This window comes from Octodon degus, unplaced genomic scaffold, assembly GCF_000260255.1.
Source record: "Octodon degus isolate 3935 unplaced genomic scaffold, OctDeg1.0 scaffold00043, whole genome shotgun sequence".
NCBI classification, from domain to species: domain Eukaryota; kingdom Metazoa; phylum Chordata; class Mammalia; order Rodentia; family Octodontidae; genus Octodon; species Octodon degus.
Genome location: NW_004524619.1, coordinates 10,304,690 through 10,331,218, shown reverse-complemented (window position 1 = coordinate 10,331,218; position 26,529 = coordinate 10,304,690). Strand labels below are relative to the sequence as shown.

Genomic DNA, 26,529 nt, shown 5'->3' with positions numbered 1-26,529 from the left:
TTCCTGCAATCTGAGCTACTCAGTGGCTAAGGCAGAAAAATCTCAAAATAGAGGCCATCCTTGGGCTCGATTTGTTTTTATTTTCTTCTACCAAAATTTATTGGTACATTTTAGATATGCATAATGGTTACATTCATCATAGAGAATTTGTACCTGTACATGATATAACTTGATTTTTTTTCCCATTTCCCCTACTCTCCCTTCAACCCTTAAGACCCCATTTCTTTTTTTTTTTTTTTCCAGAACAGGGGATTGAACTCAGGCCCTTGTGCTTGCCAGGAAGTGCTTATTCCACTGAGCCATCTCCCCGGCCCAAGACCCCATTTCTTTAAAAAAAAAAAAAAAGAAAGAAAGTGAAAAACACTGGTACAAATATAATGCAAAAAAGATGTCTGTGGAAAGGATCCTTAGTCAAGTGATTCAATGTGTCTGATAAATAACTTGTAAAGGTGTAGTAGCTAGAAACCCAGCAGCTGTAATCCCAGCACCCTGGGAGGCTGAAGCAGGAGAATCATAAATTCAAGACCACCTTGAACAATTTAGTGATTTAGCAAAATCTAAACACACACACACACACACACACACACACACACACACACCCAATCTATGGATATAGCTCAGGGCAAAAGCCCTAAATTCCAGGACTGCTGAATGAATGAATGAATGAATGAATGAATGAATGAATGAATGAATGACTCAGAAACCACTACACACACCTATAATCCTAGCACTCCAGAGGCTGAGGCAGGAGGATCACCCTGAGTTCAAGGATAGCCTGGGATAGTAAGTTAAGGCCCAGCCTGCGCTACATAGTGAGACTCATCTCAAGAAACAAAACAAAAATAAATAACTTAGGACAAGAACTCAGTATACCTCTAAATTTCGCTGAAATATGGCTCTTAAAAAAAAAAAAAAAAAGAAAGAAAGAAATCGGGAGATAGCACATGCCAGTGGACCAGTTTCCCTCTAGGCCATAATCAAAAGAAGATGTTTTCAGAAAACAAAGAAAGGGGCTGGAGAGATGGCTCAGTGGTCTAAAGCACCTACTTAGAACAAGTTCAGCGAAGCACAGGGACCGCGGTTCAGTCCCCCAGCACCACATGCCAGCCAGCCTGCCCCCCTGGAGGGCTGAGCTGGCCACACACACACACACCACACACTCTCTCTCTCTCTCTCTCTCTCTAATAAAAAAAAATTTAAAAAAAAGAAAACAAAGAAAATGTTAATAAGCACATAAAAATGTCAGAGCAAATTAATGAAAATATCTGTTAAGTTCTAGAAAGGCAAACAGCAATGCTGGAACAGTCAGATATTTGATTCGACAGGAGACCTGCAGTACAGATTTCAAACTATTTGACAAAGTGAGAGAATTGAGTGAATGCACTGTGAAGACACAGTGCAGGAGAAAACATAAAGCAATAGCTGGTGAACTCTTTTCAAGAGCAGCAAGATTTCAAAGACATGTTACAGCAAAATCTTAAGTGTTTGAAAGGAAATATCTGCAATTAAACACATTATCCAGTAATCCACCCTTTAAGATTGGGAATTCAGAGACCATGACTTTGGGTAGGAATAGAGTCAGTTAATAGCCAAAATGAATGAATGACTCCTGTGAACTGTGAACCTTCCAACCCTTTGGAAAAACCAAGTGAAAAAATTAGTTTGTTGTCTGATGGTGTTGAGTTTGTTTCTGACAGTAACAATGTTATGTTGATTTCTGTGCAAAATCCTAATTTGACAACTACAGTTATATCAAATCCAGCAGATTTTAGAATAATTATATCAAACTCCAGCAAGTCACCAAATAATATAACTGAAGATAGGGCTCCAAAGAAGAAATGTGATTTTGTTATTGATTTGACAAAATAAGACCTGTCCAAGTACAATACAGAAAGTCCAGCATTTACCCTGGAGTCACCTTCCAAGCTTGCTTTAAACTCAAACAACTCTAGTGGCAGAAAATGCAACCAACGATTCCGATTCCTGTGAGAACCTGCCACTTCTCCCAGAACATCACAAAATTGTAGATGCCTTCCCTCTCCAGAAGCCCGAACTAAAAGTGAAGTGGGTGCTAAGACCTATGGCCATTGCCCTTAGCTGGAACATCACCAAGATGGACCCCAGGTGTGCTCCTGTAGAAAGCTACCACCTCTTCCTATGCCATGAGAACGCAAATAAGAAGTTGATTTGAAAGAAAAGGAGAAATTAAAGCTTTACCACTCCCAAAGGTCTGTACTTTATCAGTTTTATGTTTCCAACAGGTACTATTTTACTGTCCAGTCAAAAGATATTTTTGGGCATTATGGACCATTTTGTGACGTAAAATCAGTTCCTGGTTTTTGTGGTAACTTGACTTAAAAGTCTTTAGTAATCATGTCATGCATGAAATGTTCTGCTTTCATATTTGAGTTGTTTGCCATTTCACAGGGTCAGATTGTAAACCCCTTGTACAGGGACAGTCCCCTTCCTTTTACTGTAATGGGCTTGTAGTTTCATCAATTTCTGACTTGTGTGGACTTCTGATGTTTTTGTTCCCAAACATACTATCAAGGGCCTACGTTGCTAAGGTGTCTGGGATACAAGCAGCCACTGTTTCCTCTATCAAAAGTCAGCTTTGGTGACCTGCTTTTTGTCAGTAAAGCTGTAAGAAAACTTGGCCCTTAAAGCCTTCACATTTTGTTAGAATTCTAAGTAGACTACAGATCTATGTCCCCCGTATTTATTTTTATTTTAATGTAATTTAGTTTATGTCATTAATTTGGGGAAGTAGTCTAAAGTTTTTGCTTATAACTATTTGTATGCTTATATGTAAAATGTGTTATACATTGTGTGCTATGTACACAAAAACAGACACTATCTCATAAAAATACTGTTCAACCTGCTATTTAAATTGTAGCTGTCTGCCTTAGATATTTGCTGATTCTCTAGATGCTGTCTTTTGCAACTGTCTTGGTTGCCATCAGGGACTTAGAACATAACACTAAAGAGCTGTAATAGACTCGTGCTGCACAATTTTCCCTGGGGGAACGCAGAGGTAAAGGACAAGCATCCCAGAAAACTGGCTTGAGAAGTGTGAAGGCCTAAGGGAGATAGGCATCGTGAATGGGTAATAACAGAAATGTTAAGAAAATTAAAAAACCACACTGTTTGAAAAAATAAAGAAAATAATTCGATAAATATTTACTAGGCAGTGTAATGGTCGATTAACTGTGTCAATGTGAGAAGTTTATTTTATTTATTTATTTATTTATTTATTTTATTTATTTATTATGTGTGTGTGTGGCCAGCTCAGCCCACCAGGGGGTGGGGCTGGCTGGCATGTGGTGCTGGGGGATTAAACCATGGTCCCTGTGCTTTGCTAAGCTTGTTCTAAGTAGGTGCTTGAGACCACTGAGCCATCTTACCAGCCCCAATGTGAGAAGTTTAGAAGTTTAACTAAATCAGCTTGGCAAGTCTACACTCTAGGGTGTGAAGGACCCTGGGGTGGCTCGTTGCCTGGGTAGCATAAAGGGGAAATGAAGAAAGACGGATTATACACTCCTTTTTAGCTTTCCAGCATAGACTCTTCAGCCTCCCATTGATGAACCATCAGTCTCCTGATAGGGACTTGCAGATGTCACTCTTGTAAACTCCAGACCTTGGACTGAACCTTTCAGTCTCCAGTATCCAGAAACCTGCACTCTTCCTCATCCAACTCTGTGAGTGACCACTGTAAGCCAATCTTGTAACTTTTTATACATTTGCATATCTTGTTGTATCTGTGGCTCTATTAAAAAACTGATACAGGAGGTTAACAAAAAAATTCCCACTGGAATATCTGAATTACACACCTAACCTTTAAATTAACAGATGTAAATTCATCAATAATTTCAAATATGCTGTCAGATTAAATATGGTAATTAGGCAAATCAGATGCTCCATTTTCAGATTTGACACATTACTTTTGCCTGACAGTAAAAATTACTGGCCCACTATATTTTCCTTGCCCAATAGCATAGATTTCTACTGGCCCTTCACTCTCAACAACAGTCAATCATATACTACTGGACAGATTATCTTCATGAAACATTGTGCTTCCACTTGTCAAATGTCAATGTAACATGATCATTAGGTATATAAATCTTCTGTTGTTTCATTAACCTGTTTGTTGCTGTTGTTTTAACTCATTGTTACATGTCTAAGTAGAGTAAAAAATAAAGTTTTGATGCAATATAGCAGATAATCTTATGAACCCTTATCATCTCAATTAAATCTAATTGTTTTAGACAGGGTCTCATGATGTAGCATAGGCTGGTCTGGAACACACAATGATCCTTCTGCCTCAGCCACCCAAGTGCTAAGATTACAGGCATGCATCCATTAAATCTAATTTTATTTTTCATTTTCATTAGGGAAGGGTCTACAGGATGTCCAGGATCTCACTACTAGATTGGACTCGTAGTGATCCACCTGTTTATAGCCTCCCAAGAGCTGGGATTACAGGTGCGCACCACCACGCCCAGTCTCAATCACTATCTCAGTGCACCTCAGGGAGCAGGGCCAGCACGGCAGGCCTAAGGACGGAACCCCGATTCTACTGAGCTGCTGAGCTATTGGGCCGGCCCTCATTAAATCTAATTCTAACTTAACTCTTCCATGATCATATACCCTCAACACAGGGTAGTTCTTGTTTTTCTTTTTCTTTTTTTTTTTTGTGGAACCGAGGATTGAACGCAGGCCCTCGTGCTTGCCAGGGAAGTGCTTATTCCACTGAGCCATCTCCCAGGACCTAACACAGGGTATTTCTATCTCGGTTGTACTAATACTAGTAAATCTATTGAATCATTAAAGCTTTTCCTTTTAAAAACAAGATCTCTTTACACTGCCTAGGCTGGCCCTAAACTCCTGAGCTCAAACAGTTCTGCTTCAGCCTTCCCTAGTAGCTGGCATTACAGGTGTGCACCACCACACCTAACAAACCCTGAATGCTTTAAACAAAATTGTTCTGAAAAAAATAAGATAAAAAGAAAACCAATAAACAAAATAGAAAATCAAATGATGGAGACAATATTTATAAGGATTATTTTGGACCAACAAAGAGAAATTTTTGACACACACAAATACACAGCCACTAAAAATTGTGTTACTATTACAGAAATGTTTTGCTTCCCAATAAAAATTCCAACTGTTTTATTCAGCTTGATGATGGTGAGGTTCAACTTAAGGCTGAACCCAGGGTCTTCTCATCAATAGGTTTTCAATATTTTTTCAGACAAGGTCTCACTAACTCGTTCTAGTACAGGTAGGACTTGAACTTGTGATTTTTCTTGCCCTAGCCTCCCAGAGTGCTGGGATTATAGGCACAGCCACACTTAGCTCGATGAACTTTTTTTTTTTTTTTTTTTTTTTGGTACAAGGACCCACTGCACAACTTGGACTCCTAGTGAACCTCCTGATTTCAGCCTCCCAAGTGCTAGGATTACAGGTGTGCACCACCATGCCCGGTCCTTGATGAACATTTTATCTTTTTTTTTTTTAAATCAGGAATTGAACTCACAACCTCGCACCTGCCAAGCAGGTGCTATGCCACTGAGCTATAACCCTTGTCCTTGATGAACTAATCTTAAAATAGAAAATATTTGTGTTTGGAAAAAGATGATTATATGATAAGGCAAATTCATTCTATCAAAGCACTTAAAATAGTGTGGGACTGGCAAAAGCATAGACGAATACATTAATAAAGTAGAATGAGGTTTTAAAAAATCCTATTTTATGAGAGGACAGTATGAGATAAAAATGGAAGGCCAAATCATTTATGAAAAGATGCAAATAAATAGCAATAAAAAACTGCATCTAGGGAAGAAAAAAATTTTAGATCTTTATTTTACACTACAATATAAATAAATTCCAGGTGAATAAAAAGAGACCATGAAAAACAACTCAAAACAAATTGAAAGAAAATGTAAGTGAATATGGTTATAATCGTGAGTAGCACATATTCCTTAAGCAGGGAACCTATAAAATGTGATTAAATAAACATTTAAAACTTCTACTTGGTAAGAAAAAACATAAATTTAAAAGGCAAACTATACACTAGAATAAACTAATTCCAGGATATACAGCAAAATACTAATGGCTATAAAAATAGAATCTACAAATACAGTAAATTTAAGACTAACTTAATAAAGAAAAGAAAAAAATTAAAGCTCATGCATAAACATTTTAACAAAAGAATTACCAATGACCATTCATTACATGCAAATATATTCAACCTCAACAGCTAAAATGAGTGTTGACCCAGACTGGCAGAAAATAAAGATTAATAATAAATAAAGATTAATAATATCCAAACAGATGAAGATATAGAGAAATAGAAACTATCATTACCAACTGAAGAAGATAAAAGATATGATCATTTTAGAGAGAAATTTAATTCTATCAAAAAATTTAACTTGCATTTTCTGTAAATCAAATTCCATTTCCAACATCAACTTCAGGAAAGCACTCAGAGAAAATAAAGAAATAAGCAGTGTAACAATTTCAAAGAAAGAATTGAAACTGTCCTCATTTCCAAAGCACAGAGAAACACGCCTATGTTTACAAAGCTTCAAGAGCCAAAATGTTTGCTCAAGCAATGTCTGCACTACATAAAAACTGGAAGCTTCAATGTCACCCAATAAATCATGGCATATCCATAAAGTAAGAGTTTACAAGGCTGGGGAGATAGCTCAGAGGCATAGGCGTCTGTCTGGCAAGCGCAAGGAGCAGAGTTCCATCCCCAGCTCCACATGCCATGCCATGCTGCTAAGGGGCATGGTGGCATACACCCATAATAGGAGAACTTGGGAGATTGAGAAAGGAGGATCACTGCAAGTTTGAGACCAGCCTGGGGACCACAAAAGTGAGCACAAGTCAGCCCAAATTGCATAGCAAGATCCTGTCTCAAAAAAGGCCTTCTATCTAGAACATACAAAGAACTTTTAAAAAATGAGGCCCCTCAAATTCAAAGACCCAATCTAAAAATGGGCATCTGTGATGAATCTACACTTCTCAGAGGAAGAAATACAAATGACAAGTAAATATATGAAAAAACATCCACCGTCATTGGTCATTCAAGAAATGAAAATTAAAATAACACTGAGATTCCAACTCACCCCAGAAAGAAGGCTAACATCAAGAAGTCAGCCAATAGCAAATGCTAAAGAGGCTGTAGAGAAAAAGGAACCCCTTTGCACCATTGGTGGGCGTGCAGACTGGTACAACCACTATGGGAATCAGTGTAGAGATTCCTTCAAAAGTTAGGATCGCTATTCCTATCCTGGGTATTTTTCCAGAAGAACTGAAAACCTCTTACCACAGTGATATATATGTACCCATGTTCATAGCAGCACAATTTGTCATAGCTAAATCCTGGAAACAACCCAGATGCCCATCAACTGAAGAATGGATAAAGAAGATGTGGCATTTTTACACAATGGAGTATTATTCAGCTATAAAACAGGATACATCTGAATCTTTTGTCGGTAAATGGATGCAACTAGAGAACATATTGTCAAGTGAAATAAATCAGATCCACATGTGCAAATATGGTATTGTCCCCTTAGTGTGAGAACCTGAAAGAGAAAAATGGAATCTGCAGAGTACAATAGATACCGGGGAAAGGGAATGAACTTATTCAAAGTAGAGAGTTACTGAGTTGAGGAGAAGGACAGGGGAGGGAGCCAGGTAAAGATTTATCTACGTATGTAAGCAGGATGGTTTGGGCAACTGGACTGTGCATTTCTGCTGGGCTATGGAAAGAAGCAGGTAATATTTAACTTGTTTTGTCTCCTTTTTTCAAATATTTATACTTTTTCTCTTCTTAATTTCTTATACATTTCTTTTTTTCCTTCTAATTTTGCATGCACATATCTGGTAATATAAGTGGTTGGAAGACAACACTATGTATTATAATAAATAATGTGAAATTCGTATTATTTTGTTAAATGAGATTCTGTATCACTTGTAATTTTTTGTTTTAATATGAATTTGTACTATTTAAAAATATTTTTAAAAATTAAAAACAAATAAAAAATATATTTGTTTTAAATAAGGGGGGGCGGGGAGATGGCTCAGTGGAATAAGCACTTCCCTGGTAAGCGCAAGTACCTGAGTTCAATCCCCGGTTCCGCAAAAAAAAAAAAAAAAGAGTTTAGCGGGCCAGGGCAGTAGCTCAGCTGCCTAAGCACCTGCCTGGCAAGCACAAGGACCTGGGTTTGATCTCCCAGTACCACCTGCCATGCTGGCTGCACGGAGCCGACCACTGAAACTGGGTACGGTGCCACATGCCTGTAATCCCAGCACTGGGGAAGCTGACACAGGAGGATCACGACAAACCTGAACTGCGTAGTAAGACCCTATGTCAAATACATAACAAAACATAAAAAAAATAAAAATAAAAGGGACTCTCCTTACCCAGTGATCCTAATCCTCTAGTAGTGATAAAACATAAAAGTAATGTTAAAGGGGAATGTAAACTGGTACAGCCAGTTTGTACGTCTGGTAGTCCTCAAAACATTTAACACAGACCAAGGATAAAACCCAGTAATTTAACTCTTCAGTATATACCGAAGATATACAAAAGCTTGTTCCTGAATGACCACAGCACTATTACTCACTTCAGCCAGAAGACAGAAGCAACTTAAATGTGCTATGGTTTGTCCCTAGCAAAGCCTCACGCAGTCATAGGGCGGACTTCTAGAGTTTGTGATGAACTCATGATCCACTGGGATGATGGGTGTGAGTGCTGCTGGGATTATGGAGTGAGCACCTCACCCAGCCTGCGCAGACAGCCTGAATGCAACTTAAGGGAGACAGACTTGCTCTCTGCCGCCACTGCTGCTGCTACTTCTCCCTGTGCTCTTGCTCTGTGCAGCCACCATGAAAGGTTGCTCTCTGCCCTGTGCCACTCTGCCTTGGAGCCAGCTGAGTATGGACTGAAACATCCAGTATCTGTGAGCTAAATAAACCTTTCCTTCCCTCATTTTGGGTGTCAGGTATTTGTCCCAGCAACGAGAGAAGAGTGAGACAAAATGTCCGCTAACCAATTAATGGATAAATAAAATGTAGCATCACTAATACAGTGGAATATTATTCAGTCATAAAAAAGTGAAGCACCAATATATACAACATGAATAACCTTAAAAAAAATATTGTGGTAAGCCAGACACAAAAGACCACATATTATGTGCTTTCACTTATGATAAAATGTCCAGAACAACTAAATTCTGTTTTTACCCTCAATAGATACAGAAAAATAGATTAGTAGTTGCCAAGGACTGGTGGAGAGAGGATAACAGGAAGCAAATGCTGAGGCATACACGGTTATTTGTTGTTTTCTGCTTTAAAAAAAAAAAGATATACTGAAACATTCAAATATTAGATTGTGGGGATAAAAACTGCACCACACTATAATAACTGCTGGCTCTGTATAAAAGAAAAACCACCAAACTGCATACTTCAAATAAGTGAATTTTACTCTATGTAAAATAGTATACTCAAGCATTTAAATTAAAAAAAAAAAAAGCCAGGTGACAGTTTATACTGAAGTGCACAACTTTGCTTTCCATATCTCCAAGTACCGGTGACCGAACTCATGGCCTCACTCATACTGGCCAAGTGTTCTACACTGAGCCACATCCTCAGACCTGCTCAAAATTTGAGACAATGTCTCACTAAGTTGTCCAAGTTGGCCTTAAAGCTATTATCCTCCTGCTTCTGAAGTAGCTGGGATTATTGGGGGTGTCCCACCATCCCCACCACACAATTGTGCTTTAAAAACAAACAACAACAACAACAAAAATTATTTTTATTTTCAAATACCAAAGCAAATGACAAAAAGGAACAAAATATTTGGGTTACCAGGCTGGGCATGGGGGCACATGTCTGTAATCCCAGCACTTGGGAGGCTGAGGCAGGAGGATCACCATTAGTTTAAGGTCAATCTTATGAGCTCAATCTTATGTACTTACATAAGTGAGTACAAGGCTAGTCTGCACTATACAATGGAAAAAAGAGAAAGGGAGGGAAGAAAGGAAGGAAGGAGGAGGGAAAGCAGAGGAGAAAATCTGGGTTACCATTTTATTCCATTCCATGGAATAAAACATGGAAATAATTATTTATTTTTGGGGGGCAGAACCAGGGATTGAACTCAGGCCCATGTGCTTGCCTGGGAAGCACTTATTCTACTGAGCCATCTCCCCGGCCCCAATAATTTGGTTATTATTACTTGGTATTAGTCAAGGTAAGACATGCTTTAACAGAAAAATTACAAGCTGTAATTTCTTGATCTAACTGGCATTTATCTTTCACCCAGATAATGTCCATTTAGGTACTTTTGATTGACACCAATTCTCCACCTTGTGGTAATTCATAAGGTCTTCTTTCATACAGCTGTGTCATTTTGGATGCCAGTTTCTTGAGACTCCAGTGTTAGAGGATCACTAATGGAAAGTTCTGTGGGGCAAGGCCTGAAATGGCATACCCTCCACTCATATTCCAGGTTAAAATTCAGCTTCCATCTAACTACAAGGGAGGCCAGGAATTACAATGCAGTACATCCCACCATTAAACAGTGTGATTTGGTTTAGATCTACAATGTCCCCCAAAAGTTCAATGCATATGAAGGTGGGGCTGTCTGGAAGGTCATTGGATGATGAGGGCACTATACTCCCCAGGGCACGAATCCACTAATGAGTTCATAGCTGAATGTACATTTGGGACAGGACTGGTTGGAGAAGGCAGGCCTCAAAGGGTGAGTTCTTGTCCGCAGACCTCCCTCCCTCTGTTTCCTGGAGGCCATGAAGGAAGCAGCTTTCCTCTGTCACATGCTTCCACATAACTTCTGCCTTGGAGCCAGACAGCCATGGACCGAGCCCACTGAAACTATGAACCAAAATAAGCCTCTTCCCTGGAGTGGCAGGTGTTGGGAATTGTGTGCCAGCAGTGGGAAAGTGACTAACACACAGTGTACTTAGAATCAGCACAGCCGTTCTCTACAGCTCACATTAACAGCCAGTATCAGTTATTTTATTTAAAGAAAAATTTCTGAACCAACAGCAACGATATTATAAACCACCATTCAATTCCTTCTCAATGAATCAATAAATATTTTCTGAGGACATCTTATCTAACACCTCCTTTATTAAGTAAACAAATAAAATATTTAAAAACTTGCCCTCTTGCCCTCCTTTACTAAGCAAACAAATACAGTATTTAAAAACTTGAAGATAGCAATGTGTAATTCTAGGGTCATGCTTGGCATGCCCATCATTCTGATCTTCTAAATACGCATTGCTTGTCATGTCATACCAATTACTGCCATACTGGCTCTCAAGTAAATGTTTAAAAAAAAAAGGGGGGGTAATAAATGAAAACAAGAGACAAGAAAAAAAAATAAAAACTTGCCTTCATGGATATTATAATCCAGTATGCGTAGATAATAATATAGTATGCTGAACAAAAACAAATGCTAGAAGACAAAAAATTAAGTACAGCAATAAGACACTAAGTATACTTTCAATGGGGTGACCAAAGGCCGAGTGATAACATGAGCTGACACATGACAGAAGTGAGGAAATGAAACCTGAGAATATAATTACAGAATATTTAATTAGAAAAAATATATAAAGTACAAAGACCCTGAAGTGGTGCATATGGTATGTTAGAGGTCACTACAGCAGGAGCAGAATGATCAAGGCACAGACACCAGGAGAAGAACTCAGAAAGGCACCAAAAGAACCATATGGCATATGAACTGGTAGGCTACAATGATGACTGGCTTTGGAGAAGCTATTGGAAGATTTGGGAGGACATAATTTGACTGAAAGGATCACCCTGCAACTATGCTGCAAAAAGGACTAGAACTGAGCAAGAACACAAACAAGAAGCCCAAGTCAAAAGATCTGGGGATAATACAGGTGAGAAGTACTGGTGCCTACTTCCAAACTGTGAGCAACCATAATGTTGAAAAGAGTGGAAGAAGGGTATGATTTGTATGAGAGAAAGTAGAGCATGGGCTGACTCAAGAATTTTTGGCTTAAGCAACTGGAATGACAGAATTACCACTTATGTAAAAAGGAAAGTCCAAAGGAATGGTTTCAGGAAGAAAAAGCAGGAGTTTCAAGGTAAAACAGTGTAACAGGATTACTTTCTTCACCGACAAAGTTACCCTCAGAGTTTTTTCTTTAAAAAAAGTTTTTCAATCAACAAGAGTATAACTGTTAAACCCCTTACATGTGTAGTGTTTCCATTCATAAGGTTTTTCAGTACACTATGCTTCGCCTTTGCATAATAAAACTCTTTAAGACAGCTAACATGGGGCTGTTCCTTCTCTCTACTATGATCTTGAGAGCTTTTTCTGTACGTTCTAGCTCACCTGACATTTCACCTTTTCTAGATGTAAAGCAGTCATGAAGGTATTTCTCCACACCAACTGAGTTATTTATGTTGTCTTTCAAAATTTTCAGGCATATTTTAAAAAGAGACTGGACGTTTAGCAGGCGCTGCATCAGAGAAGGAGAGAACCTGTCCATTTCCAGAACATTTCACCAGTAGATCTGTTTGCTTCCTACAAGCTCTGAAGACAAATAATTACAGCACTATGGCAGGGATTTTGCGCTCAGTGGTTCACAAGCCCCCAGGCAGGCTGCAGACTGTGACAAAACATGTGGAATCTCTCATGGTTACAGACAAAGTAACCAAAGATTCATCACAAAGTTACCAAATCAAGAATTCCAGATAAAGTGTTTCAGGCTTCACCTAAAGATCATGAAAAGTATGGTGGGGATCCATAGCACTCTCATAAACTGCATGCTGTTACCAGAATAAAAAGTACAATAAGACAACCATATTGGGAAAAGATGTAATCAAGATGCCTGGATTAGAAAAAGCACACACTCAAGTTCATAAGAACATCCTTTCAGTAAATGCAAAACTGAAAGTGGTTAAGCGTCTCATAAGAATCCAGCCCCTGAAGCTGCCGTAAGGACTTCCCACAGAAGAGAACATGGCTCACACGTGCCTCAAGAGTACTGGGGAGTTAGCAGTGCAGTGGCATCTAAAGCCTGTGGACACCTGTAAGCCCAGCACTCAGGGGGCTGAGCCAGAAGGATCCTTGCAAGTTCAAGGACAGACCCAGGCTACATAGTTCAAGACCAACCTAATAACAAAGTAAGACCTTGCCTGAAAAAAACCCTGTGGAGCAGGAAACAAGTCCTGATGCCACAGAGCTTCATATTTTAAAAATGCAAATTATATTTAAAGTTGTTGGGAAGCCAGGCATGGTGGTGCAGGCCTGTAATCCCAGCACTCAGGAGGCTGGGGCAGAAGGATTGCTATTTGGGGCCAGCCTACACTGCATAGTGATACTCTGTCTCAAAAAAAAAAAATAAATAAATAAATAAAAATTACAGTTGGTCAGAAGATATTTTCATTAAAATATTAAAAACAGTATTTTTAAAACTTGTTATACTGTGATGAGTTTGAAAATCTAGTGGTAACCAATATATAAATCCCTGGCACAAGGCTGCTACATATGACCATTTCATAGCCCTGATTCCTCGGCAAATACTAATTACTACGAGGATACCAAGTACCTACACTCCATGCCAAATACCTAGATTACTAAATTATGATTCTTAAATGTTTTTCCAATGTATCAAAATATCACAGAAGCATTTAAAAATCAACTATTTACATTAACTGTGTAAGATGGAGAAATGGCATATTTTCTACAGTTCAAATATAATAACACTCTTCATAGATTAAAACCAATAACATAGGGGCTGGGGAGATGGCTCAGTGGAATAAGCGCTTCTCTGGCAAGCACAAGGGCCTGAGTTCAATCCCTGGTTCTGCAAAAAAAAAAATAATAAATAAATAAAAAATAAAAAAATAAAATAAAATAAAATAAAATCATAAAACCAATAACATAAATGCTTTAAAAATCAGCAAAAATAAAAATAAATAAAAGTCAGCATTTTTTTTTTCATTTATGTATTTGGTGCAGGGTCTCACTCCACAGCTCAGACTCATAGTGATCCTCCTGTTTTCAACCTCCCCAGCACTGGTATTACAGGCATGTGCCAACACGCCTGGACTACTCAGGGGCACTGGCTCAGCATGCTTCTGGGGCAGGGTCAGCACTATATGTGGGACTGGGGATCAAACCCTGGTCCCTGAGCTTGCCAAAGCAGGCATTTATTCCGCTGAGCTATCTTGCCAGCCCTAGAGTATCTGTTTTGATTATATGAAGAGGAATTTAGTTTGCCAATATGTACATTGCTAAAATATACCTATTTCTATAGCATTATTTAAAAAAATACAAAAGCCAGGCATGATAACCTACATCTATCTAATACCAGCTACTCAGTAGACCAAAGCAGAATTTTGAGATTGAGTCCAGCCTAGGAAATAACTAGATTTTTTTTTTAATGTATTTAGTACAGGGTCTACAGGGTCTCACTACACAGATCGGACTCGCAGTAATTCTCCTGTTTTCAGCCTCCCAAGTGCTAGGATTACAGGTGCATACCACCATGCCCAGTCTCAATCGCTGTCTCAACACACCCTAGTGGCGGGGCCGGTACAGCTCACCGGGGATCAAACCCTGGTCCCAGTGTCTGCCTAAGCAAGTGCTTTAATCCACTGAGTTATCTGGCCGGGCCTTAGGAAATATGTAGAGACACTTTCTCAAATAAATGAGATTATGGGAAAACATTATGTTTGGTTATGAAAAGCCTTGAAATTATTGTATAATTTCCTGAATGCTGTTACTCAGCTTTCTCATGCCAAGTCACAGATCAGAAATATCATTCTACCCCAACAAATGGTGGTTAATCACTTATCAAGAAAAAAAGAACCAGGGAGATAGCTCAGTAGAATAAGTGCTTGCCTGGCAAGTACAAGGTCCTGAGATCAATCCCTGGTACTGCAAAAAACAAAAAAGTAGTCATAATACTTGAATATTCTGTCCATCCCAGGAAATTCTGTGCTAATTAGTACACAAAACAGTGCCCAACTCACAGTAAGCTCAATTATTTAGCTATTTTTAATGATGTATTATTCAACCCTAATCATTCTATTTAATCCATATATAATAACCCCATTGTATAGGCTAAGAAATTGAGTTTCAGAGAAGTTAAATAACCTGTCAGTTCACATAATTAGGAAGCAAGAAGGGCAGCATCGGAATGCTAGTCTGATTCCAGAGCCTGAGCTACTTTCACCTGAGCTTCCAGGCTTTGTTGAATCTCAGAAAATACAAAGATGACTATGAGGTATCTCAACCAATAAAGTGTCCTTTTTTCCTATTTTCTCTTGGTTATCATGATCAGGAAATAGGTCATATGACTTGATTTTCACTTTTGGTAGGCTAACCTGAAACTCTCAGAAACTTGACTGAATTTACATTAAGCAACAGGAAAGTTCATCAGTGAGATGGTTTAATACTTATAGGGAGAAAAAATATTTACAGGGGAGCATGGAGACCAATCTGGATCACTAGTACAGTTTAACTGGAAGAGGTTTGCCACAGATGGAATAAAACAAACATGTGAAATAAAGCTTTCAATATTTTTTATATTTTTAGCTTAAGATAAAGAAACAGACCACAAATTGAAGAGACCCAGTTCTAAGGAAGTTACTAATTGTTTTTATTTTATGAATAATTACAAATGTGTTCACCTCAGTACAGCCAGCACCCTAAAAAGGAAGACCACTGACAAATAAGAGAAAGGAGGTCTGAAAACTCCCTCATGACCACAATTAAAGAGAAATTAGAAAATCAGGGCAATGAAAGTAAACATAACAAAAGCCAGGTGAAAAAGATGGCAGCAGACTGAAACAAGTTTCCCTCTTATGCTTCTCCCAACTAAATTTGTTTTTTTTTTTTCCAACTAAATTTCTTGCTGCCCATGATATGATATTGCATCTACAAATTCTCTGGCACATGAACTATTTGAGAAATATCAGGTGATAAAATAAAAGCCAATTATATTCATTAAAGGCAGATTAGTCTCTTGAGAATGAAAAAATCAATTGAAACAGAAACTGAGTGTAAACAAATTTGTTCTATCCAAAGATTTGCACAACGAATTCTCTAGAAAGGGTCACAATGGAAAAAAACATAGGGGTACCTAGACAAGAATTCAGATCTTTTATGCCTTTATCTTTATGCTTTTTTTGGGGGGGGGAACCGGGGATTGAACTCAAACCCTTGCGCTTGCCAGGCAAGCACTTATTCTACTGAGCCATCTCCCAGGCCCCTTTTTTTTATTCTTTTTTTTTTTTTTTGCCTTTATCTTTATGAACTGGGCAAAATATTTCCCCAAAAGGTTAAAAATAAAACTCACGTGTCAGGAAATGCCAATTAGTGAGATAATAAACTCTACTGATTTTCACTGCAAAAATGACACTCACCTTTAATTATACACTCTACCACTTACTGTTTCATTTTCTTTATCTACTAAATAAAAAATATACATATGTTGAAGGCTTGTTGTAAAGACTAAAATGGAAAGTTATGTGCAATAAAGCAAAATACAAACAGTAGGTATTTAGTAAATAAATTCTATTCATCAGAATACTAAAAATATGTCTAAACCCTCATATTCTCATGCAGCTATGTCTCCACTGCTAAGAAAGCCATCAACTTTAGAAGTTCCTGGGGGCTGGGGATATAGCTCAGTAGCGTATGCCTGACAAGTACAAGGTCCTGAGTTCAATCCCTGGTACCGCAAAAAAAAAAAAAAGTTCCCAAACCTATGCTACAACTTTCAAACAGCCAGGAGATTTAATAAAATTTTAAGTGGTTAATAGGCCCCAAATTGGATAGAGAATCAAGACCATATCAATAGTAACTGGACACTCCAGGCAAGGACAGACCTCAGGGACAGATTACTGAATTTGAATCCTAAGGATTCAACTTACTGGCTGAAGGGGTTTAAGACAAACTAAATAATTTATGCCTCAGTGTCTCATCTGTAAAATGGAGACGTTAACAACAGTACAAAACGTATCTGTTACTGCTTGTACCTAGATGTCCCCCAAAGCATCAAGAAGTCACAGGTAGGGCTGGGGCAATAGCTCAGTAGTCTAAGCATCTGGCTGGCTAGGACCCACATTTGAGCCCTGGTACTGCATGTCATGTGGCCCTGGCACACCATGTCGGCCACGGAAATCAGGTGTGGTGGTGAATGCTTGTAATCCCAGCACCGGGGAGGCTGAGACGGGGATCACTGTATGTTCAGGCTGTGTAGTAAAACACTGTACCAAACAAACAAACAAAATTATTTTTTAAAATATTTTTTTTAAAAAAAGGGAAGTCATAGGTGGAGCTTTGGGAGGTGGTTGGATCAAGAGTATATGACAGGGGCTGGTGAGATGGCTGAGTGGTCTAAAGTACCTACTTAGAAGAAGCTTAGCAAAGCACAGGGACCGCGGTTCAATCCCCCAGCACCACATGCCAGCCAGCCCCACCCCCTGGTGGGCTGAGCTGGCCACACACACACACACACACACACACAAAATTTAAAAAAAAAAAAAAAACAAAAACAAAAAAAAAAAAAAAAAAAAAGAGTATATGACACTGGGATTAAAGATGTGCTGCTGAAAGGCTTCCTCCTTTTCATCTGGTGATAGCCATCAGCTAAGCCAAGATGGGTGCGTAAAAGCACATCCAGGAGCTGTGGGGGAGGCAGCCGTCCGACATGCTTTCTGCTGCGGGTCTGCCCTGGCAGGACCACCAGCTCTCGGTGCTACACAGGGCTCCTCGCCCCACGAGGCTGGACAAAGCTCGCAGATGGGGTACAAGGCCAAGCAAGGGGATGTCATATACAGGATCTGTGTGCACTGCGGGGGCCGCAGACATCCAGCTCCTAAGGGAGCAACCTAAGGCAGGCCTGCCCATCATGGCGTTAACCAGCTGAAGTTTGCACCACGTCTCCAGTCTGTGGCTGAGGAGCGAGCTGGACGCCACTGTGGGGCTCGGAGAGTTCTAAATTCTTTCTGGGTTGATCATGAGCCCACATACGAATTCTGTGAGGTTATCCTTATTGATCCATTCCACAAAGCCATTAGAAGAAATCCTGACACCCAGTGGATCACCAAACCAGTCCACAAGCACAGGGAGATGCGTGGGCTGACATCTGCAGATCACAAGAGTCGTGGCCTTGCAAGGGACACGAGTTCCACCACACAATTGGTAGTTCTCACTGTGCAGCTTGGAGAAGGCACAATACTCTCCAGCTCCACCATTACCACTAATAACATAAATGTTTGAAAAATTCATAACCTAATAAACAACTTAGGACAGTCACAAAAATATAAATAAGATGTGATGCTGGGATTGATTCATGGTATGATGCCAGGATTATGGATGCTAGAATATAAGGGACAAGGACCAGCCAGATTAAAGCACCTGCTTAGGCAGATTAAAGCCTAAGCAGATCAAAGCGCCTGCTTACGCTGAGGCAGGGCCCAGAGTTCAATCCCCAGTGTGCCATGCCAGGGCACACTGAGATGGAGATTTGAGACTGGGCATGATGGCTCATGCCTATAATCCCAGCACTTGCATGGCTGAAAACAGGAGAACCACTATGAGTCCAATCTGTGTAGTGAGACCCTCTACTAAAATACATCCAAAAAAATAAAATAAAATATAAGGGACAAAAGGAAGGCTGCTGTGATAGTTTGCCGCTTGCTGCTTTTGCTGCTTTCTGCCTGCCATGAACTGTCTCTCCTCTGTAACATTCCTCTGCCATGCCACCCTGCCTTGGAGCCAGTTATTTATGTACTAAAATTTGTATTAACTGAAATAAATATTAATAAATACTACAATTTGTATTAACTGTGAGATGAGCTGAAATAAACCTTTCCTTTTTGTTTTTTGTAATATGAAGAACCACTATGAAGACAATATGCAACATATTAATTATTGAAACTGTACTAGTAATCAGTTTGAAACTGCCTCATTGCTATTTGTTTCTCAATAAAATTAATTTTTTAAAAAAGGAAAAAGCCTCATAAAAGTGCAAGAGGCTTTGGTGGGAACATCTACATACAAACCATAAATTACCTTAATTATTCAATCAATTAGACCATGGAAAACTTACAACAGTAAGCCCTTAAAGACTACATATTAGCTATTAATGCTATAGCAAGCATCTTTTAGAATACATGTTAACTATTTCAAAGATGACTTCCAGGGGCCTGATCATTAGCTCAGGTGTTTAAGTGCCTGCTTAAACAAAGCAGTCAGGCTCAGGATGCTGTGGTTTGATCCCCTCATCCTCAATCCAAACCAGACCTGCCCTGAAGGCATCCTGCTGCTGCCCCCCCCAAAAAAAATCCTTCTGCCAAACATGATTTCCAGCTGATAAGGATTTAAGATGGTCCTTTTTTCCCTACCAAGCATCCTTCCAACCTTTCCTAGCAAAGTTCTATAGTTATTTTTTTAATTACAATACATTTCCTTATTAATTCTTTAGTGGAATAACACTGAGTTTCCAAAATAGATAAAAAGCTAAAAAAAAAAAATCTGTAATAAAAGCCATTGTTAGGGCCAGCATGATAGCTCAGAGGGCTAAGCATCTGTTTAAGCAAGCGCAAGGACCAGGTTTCAATCGTGGGTATGTGTAATGCAAACTGCACCAGCTCCACCTCTGGGCACACTGAGCTGGCCACCAAACCCAGGCTTGGTGGCGCAGGCCTGTAATTCCAGATCTGGGGAGTCTGAAAACTGGAGGATCAGAGTCTGAGCTGTGTAGTGAGACCCTGTACCAAATACATAAATTAAAAACAAAAGGCAGCCATCATCGAAAAACTCAGAATCACTTGGAAAGTATATAAACAAAAGTCTTGCCATAAGAGACTAAGAGGCTCCCCCTTATCCCAGAGGACTTCAGAAAGAAAGCTGAAGACAAACTGCAATGACTGACATATGATACCCTTGGGATGCTGCCTCCAGTCCCACCACTCAACAAACTAACTGTTAGGGGTTTTACTACTCTTGTTTTGTTCTATTAGTACAAAGGCATTTTTTAAAGTATTTTATTTATTTTTTCTTTTTTTATGTCTTTAGTACAGGGTCTCACTACACAGACTGGACTCGTAGTGACCCTCCTTTTTTCAGCCTCCCAAGTGCTGGGATTACAGGCACACGCCACCATTCCCAGTCTCAGTCACATCTCTCAACATGCCTCAGGAGTGAGGCCATCATGGCATGGAGATCAAACCCCGGCCAATGCATTTGCCTAAGCAGGTACTTTAATCTGCTGAGCTATCTGGCTGGCCCTCAAAGGCATTTTTAAAAAGTTTTAAAAAGTTAAACTTTAAAGATTCCTGGATAGCAACGAGTTTCAATTAATAGATTACAACATTTAAGAGTCTAAGGTCCAAAATGGAGCAGACTGTCACCTGTAAACACTAACACACTTTGGACAAGTTCCCACCCCTTGAAATCACTGTAAGCACCCATAAAAGGCAACCAGACAAAAACTAAGCCCTCAAAAAGTCATCCCAACTCCAGGGCAATGGTGCTGTCTCCTGATGGGAAACATCCACTATAAAACCCTGAGCCATTAAGTCACAATCCACAAGCCTAAGAAGCATGCTCAACATTTAGTAATGAATAAGTAAGTTACTGAGAAAAGGTATAAATTATTTAGAAAACAAAATAACTCTTCAGTAGCTTTTAAAATAAGTGTTTCTAAATGAGTAAATTTTTGGTTACTATAAGAGATATGCTGCAAATCATGAAAAATCTAAAACATAAGTCAGTGCACCAAGTTAAATAGGCATAAAGAAAATAGCCTTGGAGCCAGGGAGGTGGCTCAGTGGAATAAGCGCTTCCTTGGCAAGCGCAAGGGTCTGAGCTCAATCCCTGGTTCCACAAAAAATAAAAAAAATTAAAAATTAAAAAAAGAAAATAGCCTTAAATTATGCTAATTATTAGGAATCTAAATAAATTCATACATATGTTATGTATAAAACTAAACCTAATTGGCAGAACAGCTCAGCAAGATGCTTGGCAGACTTGACTGCTTAGTATTAGAAACTAGTTGCACTTTATTATTTGTTTTTGTAACTTTAATACTCATATACATTAACTGATTATTTGTAAGCATCATCTGAATCTGGAAGTGTCTATGTTAAATATTTGGAGTTTTTTGCTAAATTACTATATCTATTAAACTTAAATGACTCCCCCCTCTCCCTACCCTTTCCCCATTACTTTTCTCTCCCTAAAGACAATTTGCCCCCCATACCTATTATTATTATGGCAACCTTAAACACAGTACTACAAAGGTTGCCAATTTTCTAAGATTAATACTTTCTAATTCTACTTTCCAAAAGCTATATATTTTCCAATCCCTAAATAATATTGACTATGTCATTAATAATATCCTCTGCCATAGTAAAACATTGTCCCATAGAATTATATGTAACAACTTTCATATTATGTATGAAAATCATTTTTTTAACAAAATATACAACTTCTTTCTTGGACATAAGTACAACTGAAATAGAGGGGTACCTATGTTTGCTAGTAAGGACTGAAAACTCTATTTGCAAATTAACAATATAAAAAGGTAAGCCTGAGACAAATAATTGATTATGAATGTCTCTTTAGAGAAAAAATGTCTAGCATCCCCCATAAAAACCATTCTGATCTATATTCTAAAACTAGCTTTTTTTTTTAAGCAACTTGCAGAGAAAAATCAGGCTATTATTTTATTGTATTAAAATGTTTTTAGGGGCTGGTGAGATGGCTCAGTGGTCTAAAGCACCTACTTAAAACAAATTTAGCAAAGCCCAGGGACCACGGTTCAATCCCCCAGCACCACATGCCAGCCAGCCCGCCCCCCTGGTGGGCTGAGCTGGCCACACACACACACACAAATAAATAAATAAAATTAAAAAAAAATGTTTTTAAAAAGTGAATTTCATTTGCCAAAACACATCCAAAATTGCTCCCAAAAGGTATCATCATAAAGGAAAAAATAAAGCATATCCCATAAGTCATTGACATTTCCCCCTCAGTATTCTCTTAAAGGATATGAAATAAATACAGTAGTACTTTCTATTACAAAGCATAGAAGAAATCTCAACTTAGTTGTTTAAATTTACATGAAATGGTATCTGTAAGACTCACAAACTAGCCTTGTCCAGAATCTGATACACTCAGATGACAGTAAGGACCTTCAACCAGTCCTTCCTAACTTGGAAACCAAAATCCAATGCTTGAAGGGAATGTCAAATCTATTGAAAGTCTTAAGCTTACATCAAATTCTTCTCAAAAGAAACTTTTAAGACAAGAAAAAAAATCAATAAACCATACAAACACCAGAATACTAATCTTTCCTGAAACCCAAGAAAATGTCAAACAAACTCACACTGTAAGACAAACAGCCACTTCAATGAAACTGTCTTGCTAAGAAGTTAGAAAGAGGGCCAAGGATATAGTCCAGTGGCACAAGTACCTGCCTGGCAAGTGCAAGGCCTTGCATTCAATTCCTAGTACGAAAAAAAAAAAAAATACAGGGAAGATAAAGGGGCAAAGAAAAGGAAAAGTTTTCCCAACTTTAACAAATACTATGATCAGAACTATCATAAAGTTTTGGTCTTGAGCATTAAGCAAACTTTGCAAAACATGTAAACATAATAAATAAACTAAAATGGAAAAAAGTCAATCTTCCAATGCCGAAGGGGCACTGATGAGCAAAGTACAAAGAGAGTAAATAAAAGAATTTTTTTATTTCAAATGATAAGAAATAAGTTCAACAAACTGTATAAACACTCATTCATTGGCTCAGTCCATTTTCCTCCCCAATAATTACTTTATGCTCACATTACAGTCTATTTTGTAAACATCTACCCAGTGCCTTCAACTACTTCACACAGCACTGCACTTTTACATTCACTGTCACCTGCCTGATTTTTTCCATCTTTTTTTAAATTTAAGTTTTACTTTTGAGGCAGGGTCACACTGTATACTTTGGGCTGGGCCTGAACTCACTATGTAGCCCAGGCTGGCCTCAAACATGCAAAAAGCCTCCTGCCTCAGCCTCCCAAATAATAGTATTAGAAAAAAAAAGTGTGTCCTACCACTTCTGGTTCCATCTCTTTTTATTTCATTGAAGAACTGAGGTTGGTGAATCTAAAAGTTATAAAGATTAGTTCTCAACAGTCTTGTGGTATATACTATTCCTTAACATTGCCATGAACAGAAACAGTTCTGTATGGCTTCTTGCATCTCACCCAAAATCCACATGTTGAAAAGTTAATCCCCAAAGACAGTGTCAAGAGGTGAGCCCTTTTAAAAGTCACAGGGGCTGCACCTTCATCAATGGATTACTGTCATTAAAAAAAATTTTTTTTATGTGTTTGGTACAGAGTCTCACTATACAGATAGGACTCGTGGTTATCCTCCTGTTTCAGCCTCCCAAGTGCTGGGATTACAGGCATGCACCACCACACCCAGTCTCAGTCACCATCTCAGTGCACCCTGGGGGCAGGGTGAGCACAGCTTGTGGTCCCAGGGATCGAACCCTGGCCACTGCACTCTGCCTAAGCAGATGCTTTAGTCTGCTAACCTATCTGGCTGGTCCCTGTCATCATTTTTAAAAGGCTTCAGAGAGTTGCTTCTTTGCTCTCTTTTACTCCCTCCCTCCTGTCTTCTGCCGTGTGAGGACACAGTAATAAGGCACCATCAATAGGGGTGATCAAATCTTCCAGCATCTTGAGCTTAGACTTCTGAGCCTGCCAAAAAATGAGTAAATTATTGCTACTACTTATAAATTACCCACTTTCAGGCATCCTATTATAGCAGCATAAATATTCTAAAATATCACCCTGAAAAAGGTGAATATCCATTCTATTTCTATTTCACAGAAAGGTTATCCACTCCCTGTTTCAACACTATGAATGAAAACTCCCATGACTACCTTTGACAAAGTCCTGTGGCTTCGACCCATTGGTTCTACCCAGGCAGAACAAGTCTGTGCCTTCGAACTCACACAAGAGTCTTTTGCACAGTGAAAGAAAAGGTCACCCACTTGCTCTTCTTAAGATGTATCCTGAGTTCCCTTGCTTTCCTGTCCCTTTTCTGAAAAACTTTATGTGTAAACAACTACAGACTTAAGATACTTTTGGGAAGGGGTGTGTGTGTGTGTGTGTGTGTGTGTGTGTGTGTTTGAACCCAAGACCTTCACACTGAGCTGCACCCCCAATCTTTTTTTATTTGGATACAGGGCCAGGCTGGGCTTGAACTTGTGGCCCTCATTCCTTGTTTTCTGAGGTGCTGAGATTACAAGCATATACCACCAAACTCAGTTTTAAAATGGTTTTTATTTCAGCTTTTTATAGTATATTTCCATAACTAGGCAAAATATTTCAACAGCAAATTTGCTCCAGACTTTCATACTGAGAGTGTGATAAGCAGATTAATGGAAACAAAAAAAACCTCTTTCCTCAATATTTTCTTAAAGTTAATCATCTCACAAAAGGAAAGCATCTCTCAGTAAGAGACACAAAAATCACAGTTGGATCAGCATGTTCTACAACATAAGTAAAATCAATAAACCTTCCCAATCTGTATTCAATTCTTCTTTTCTAAAAGCATCATAGCACCTTAAAGAATCCTCTGGAATAGCTCTTCCCCTATGGTAACTCAGGTCTCCTTGTTACTAGAGACCCTGCCTTGGTCCTTCCTTAATTTGGCACCGTGCTTGATGACAGTAAGCATGCAATTCTTATTTATTTATTTAATTTATTTGTGTGTGTGTGTGTGTGTGTGTGTGTGGCCAGCTCAGCCCACCAGGGGGCGGGGCTGGCTGGCATGTGGTGCTGGGGGATTGAACCGCAGTCCCTGTGTTTTGCTGAGCTTGTTCTAAGTAGGTGCTTTAGACCACTGAGCCATCTCACCAGCCCCAAAGGAATAAGGTTTTTTTTGGGGTTTTTTTTTTTTGTTTTTTTTTTTGCTCTAAATGCCCTAAGGGGTGGTTTGGCTGGCTGGAGTGTTGTGGGGATCAAACTACAGCAACCTGAGGCTGACAGCTTTGTGGAAGCAGCCACTTAAACAACTGAGCTAAGGCCAGGCCCCCAAGCATGCAATTCTTGTGACTGTTGAATGAAAGTGATTGAGGGCATTCTGTCATCTATCTAGATAGTCTTGAAGTCTCCATACTCAATATTCCTCATAATCATCATTTAAAATAAAAGAGCATCAAGAAAACTAAATTAATTATTAACATTTCCAAATTCTAAAATTATGATACCTTATTAGCTTAAAAAAATGAATTTCAAAAAGTATCATGCAATTGGTTGGACAAAAGCAGGTAGGGAAAAAAATGTTTTTTCTAAGCAAAGGCCTCAACATTGATAAACTCTAAGTAAAATTCTGTAACAATGTGCAGTTTTTGCTCTTTAGTCTGTGTCCTAAACAGATGTTTAGTTACCTTCCTGGGAAGTGTTATTTGTAGTAAAGTTATTAAATTGTATGTATTATATACAAAGAAAGGTCCATATTGAAACAAAGTACAGTACTTCAAATTTTGATCTATTATATATTTGTCACAAATCAGCTACTCTGCTATACTATTTAAAGGTTTGCATCCTTACAGTAGTTTCTTTATAAAATACATGGTCTTCAAGAGCTTCACTAAATTTCTACAACTGCAAAGATTAATTTTAGGTTGGCGAACAATTAGCAGACAAATCTTCTCTGCCCTATTCATTTAACTAGCTCTGACGACTATTCCAAGCATCTGCCACATACAGCTCCTACTAGGCGTTACAGTTGCCATAAAGTTACATTAGTATTTAAAACAGATGTACTGGCAGCCAATAAGGGGGGCTCAACCTATTCAAGGAGAGTTCTGAAAAGTTAACCTAATATAAATTAATAAAAAACAGTCACAAAAGCAACACAATTTATGTCAACTTTATAAATGTTTAAGTAACTTTTCTTACAATTAAGGAAAAAAAAAACAGGAGACTCTTTTGTAACAAAAAGCAGTATGAGACAGCACCACGAATCAAGGTTGTTGGAAAAACTAAGCATACTACACACTCATTACAAAATACTACCCTAGGAAATAAGAACAAGATTGTTATTTGTCCTTATAAAGCACTAATTCAATTTATATGCAGTAGATATTTTATAAACATCTTTAAGACACAGATACTTTTATACAGGTTTCAACAGAAAGATTTGTCCATAATCCATTACTCCAAAAGAAAGCAAGCAAAAAGGAAGATCTGTCCATGACCAGCTAATGTTTAAATTCTCTCCTTATTCAACTAGAAAATGATGTATTTAAAAAACACATCTCCAGATCTCCCATGGTTCCGCCCGGCTCGGGTCCTTCCGCCACAGCAACCATTGAAAAAGAGTAGCCATGGCCCTCCGCTATCCCATGGCCGTGGGCCTCAACAAGGGCCACAAGGTGACTAAGAATGTGAGCAAACCGAGGCACAGCCGCCGCCGCGGACGTCTCACCAAACACACCA

General features: G+C 38.7%; 1 protein-coding gene and 1 pseudogene across 3 annotated transcripts in view; one reads left to right on the top strand and one right to left on the bottom strand.

Moving 5' to 3' along the window:
* Positions 1–26,529, bottom strand: part of Sfmbt1 (Scm like with four mbt domains 1) — a 157,092-nt gene that overhangs the window by 72,998 nt on the left and 57,565 nt on the right. Inside the window, exon 1 of one of the 3 annotated variants that reach the window (XM_023715718.1) lies at positions 15,492–15,544. The exons of the other annotated variants lie outside the window; for them this stretch is intronic. The gene's annotated coding sequence lies outside the window, so the exon portion shown is untranslated. Of the gene's footprint in view, positions 1–15,491; positions 15,545–26,529 lie in introns of those variants that run through there. 3 annotated transcript variants of the gene reach the window in all.
* LOC101575425 lies at positions 1,603–2,358 on the top strand (annotated as a pseudogene).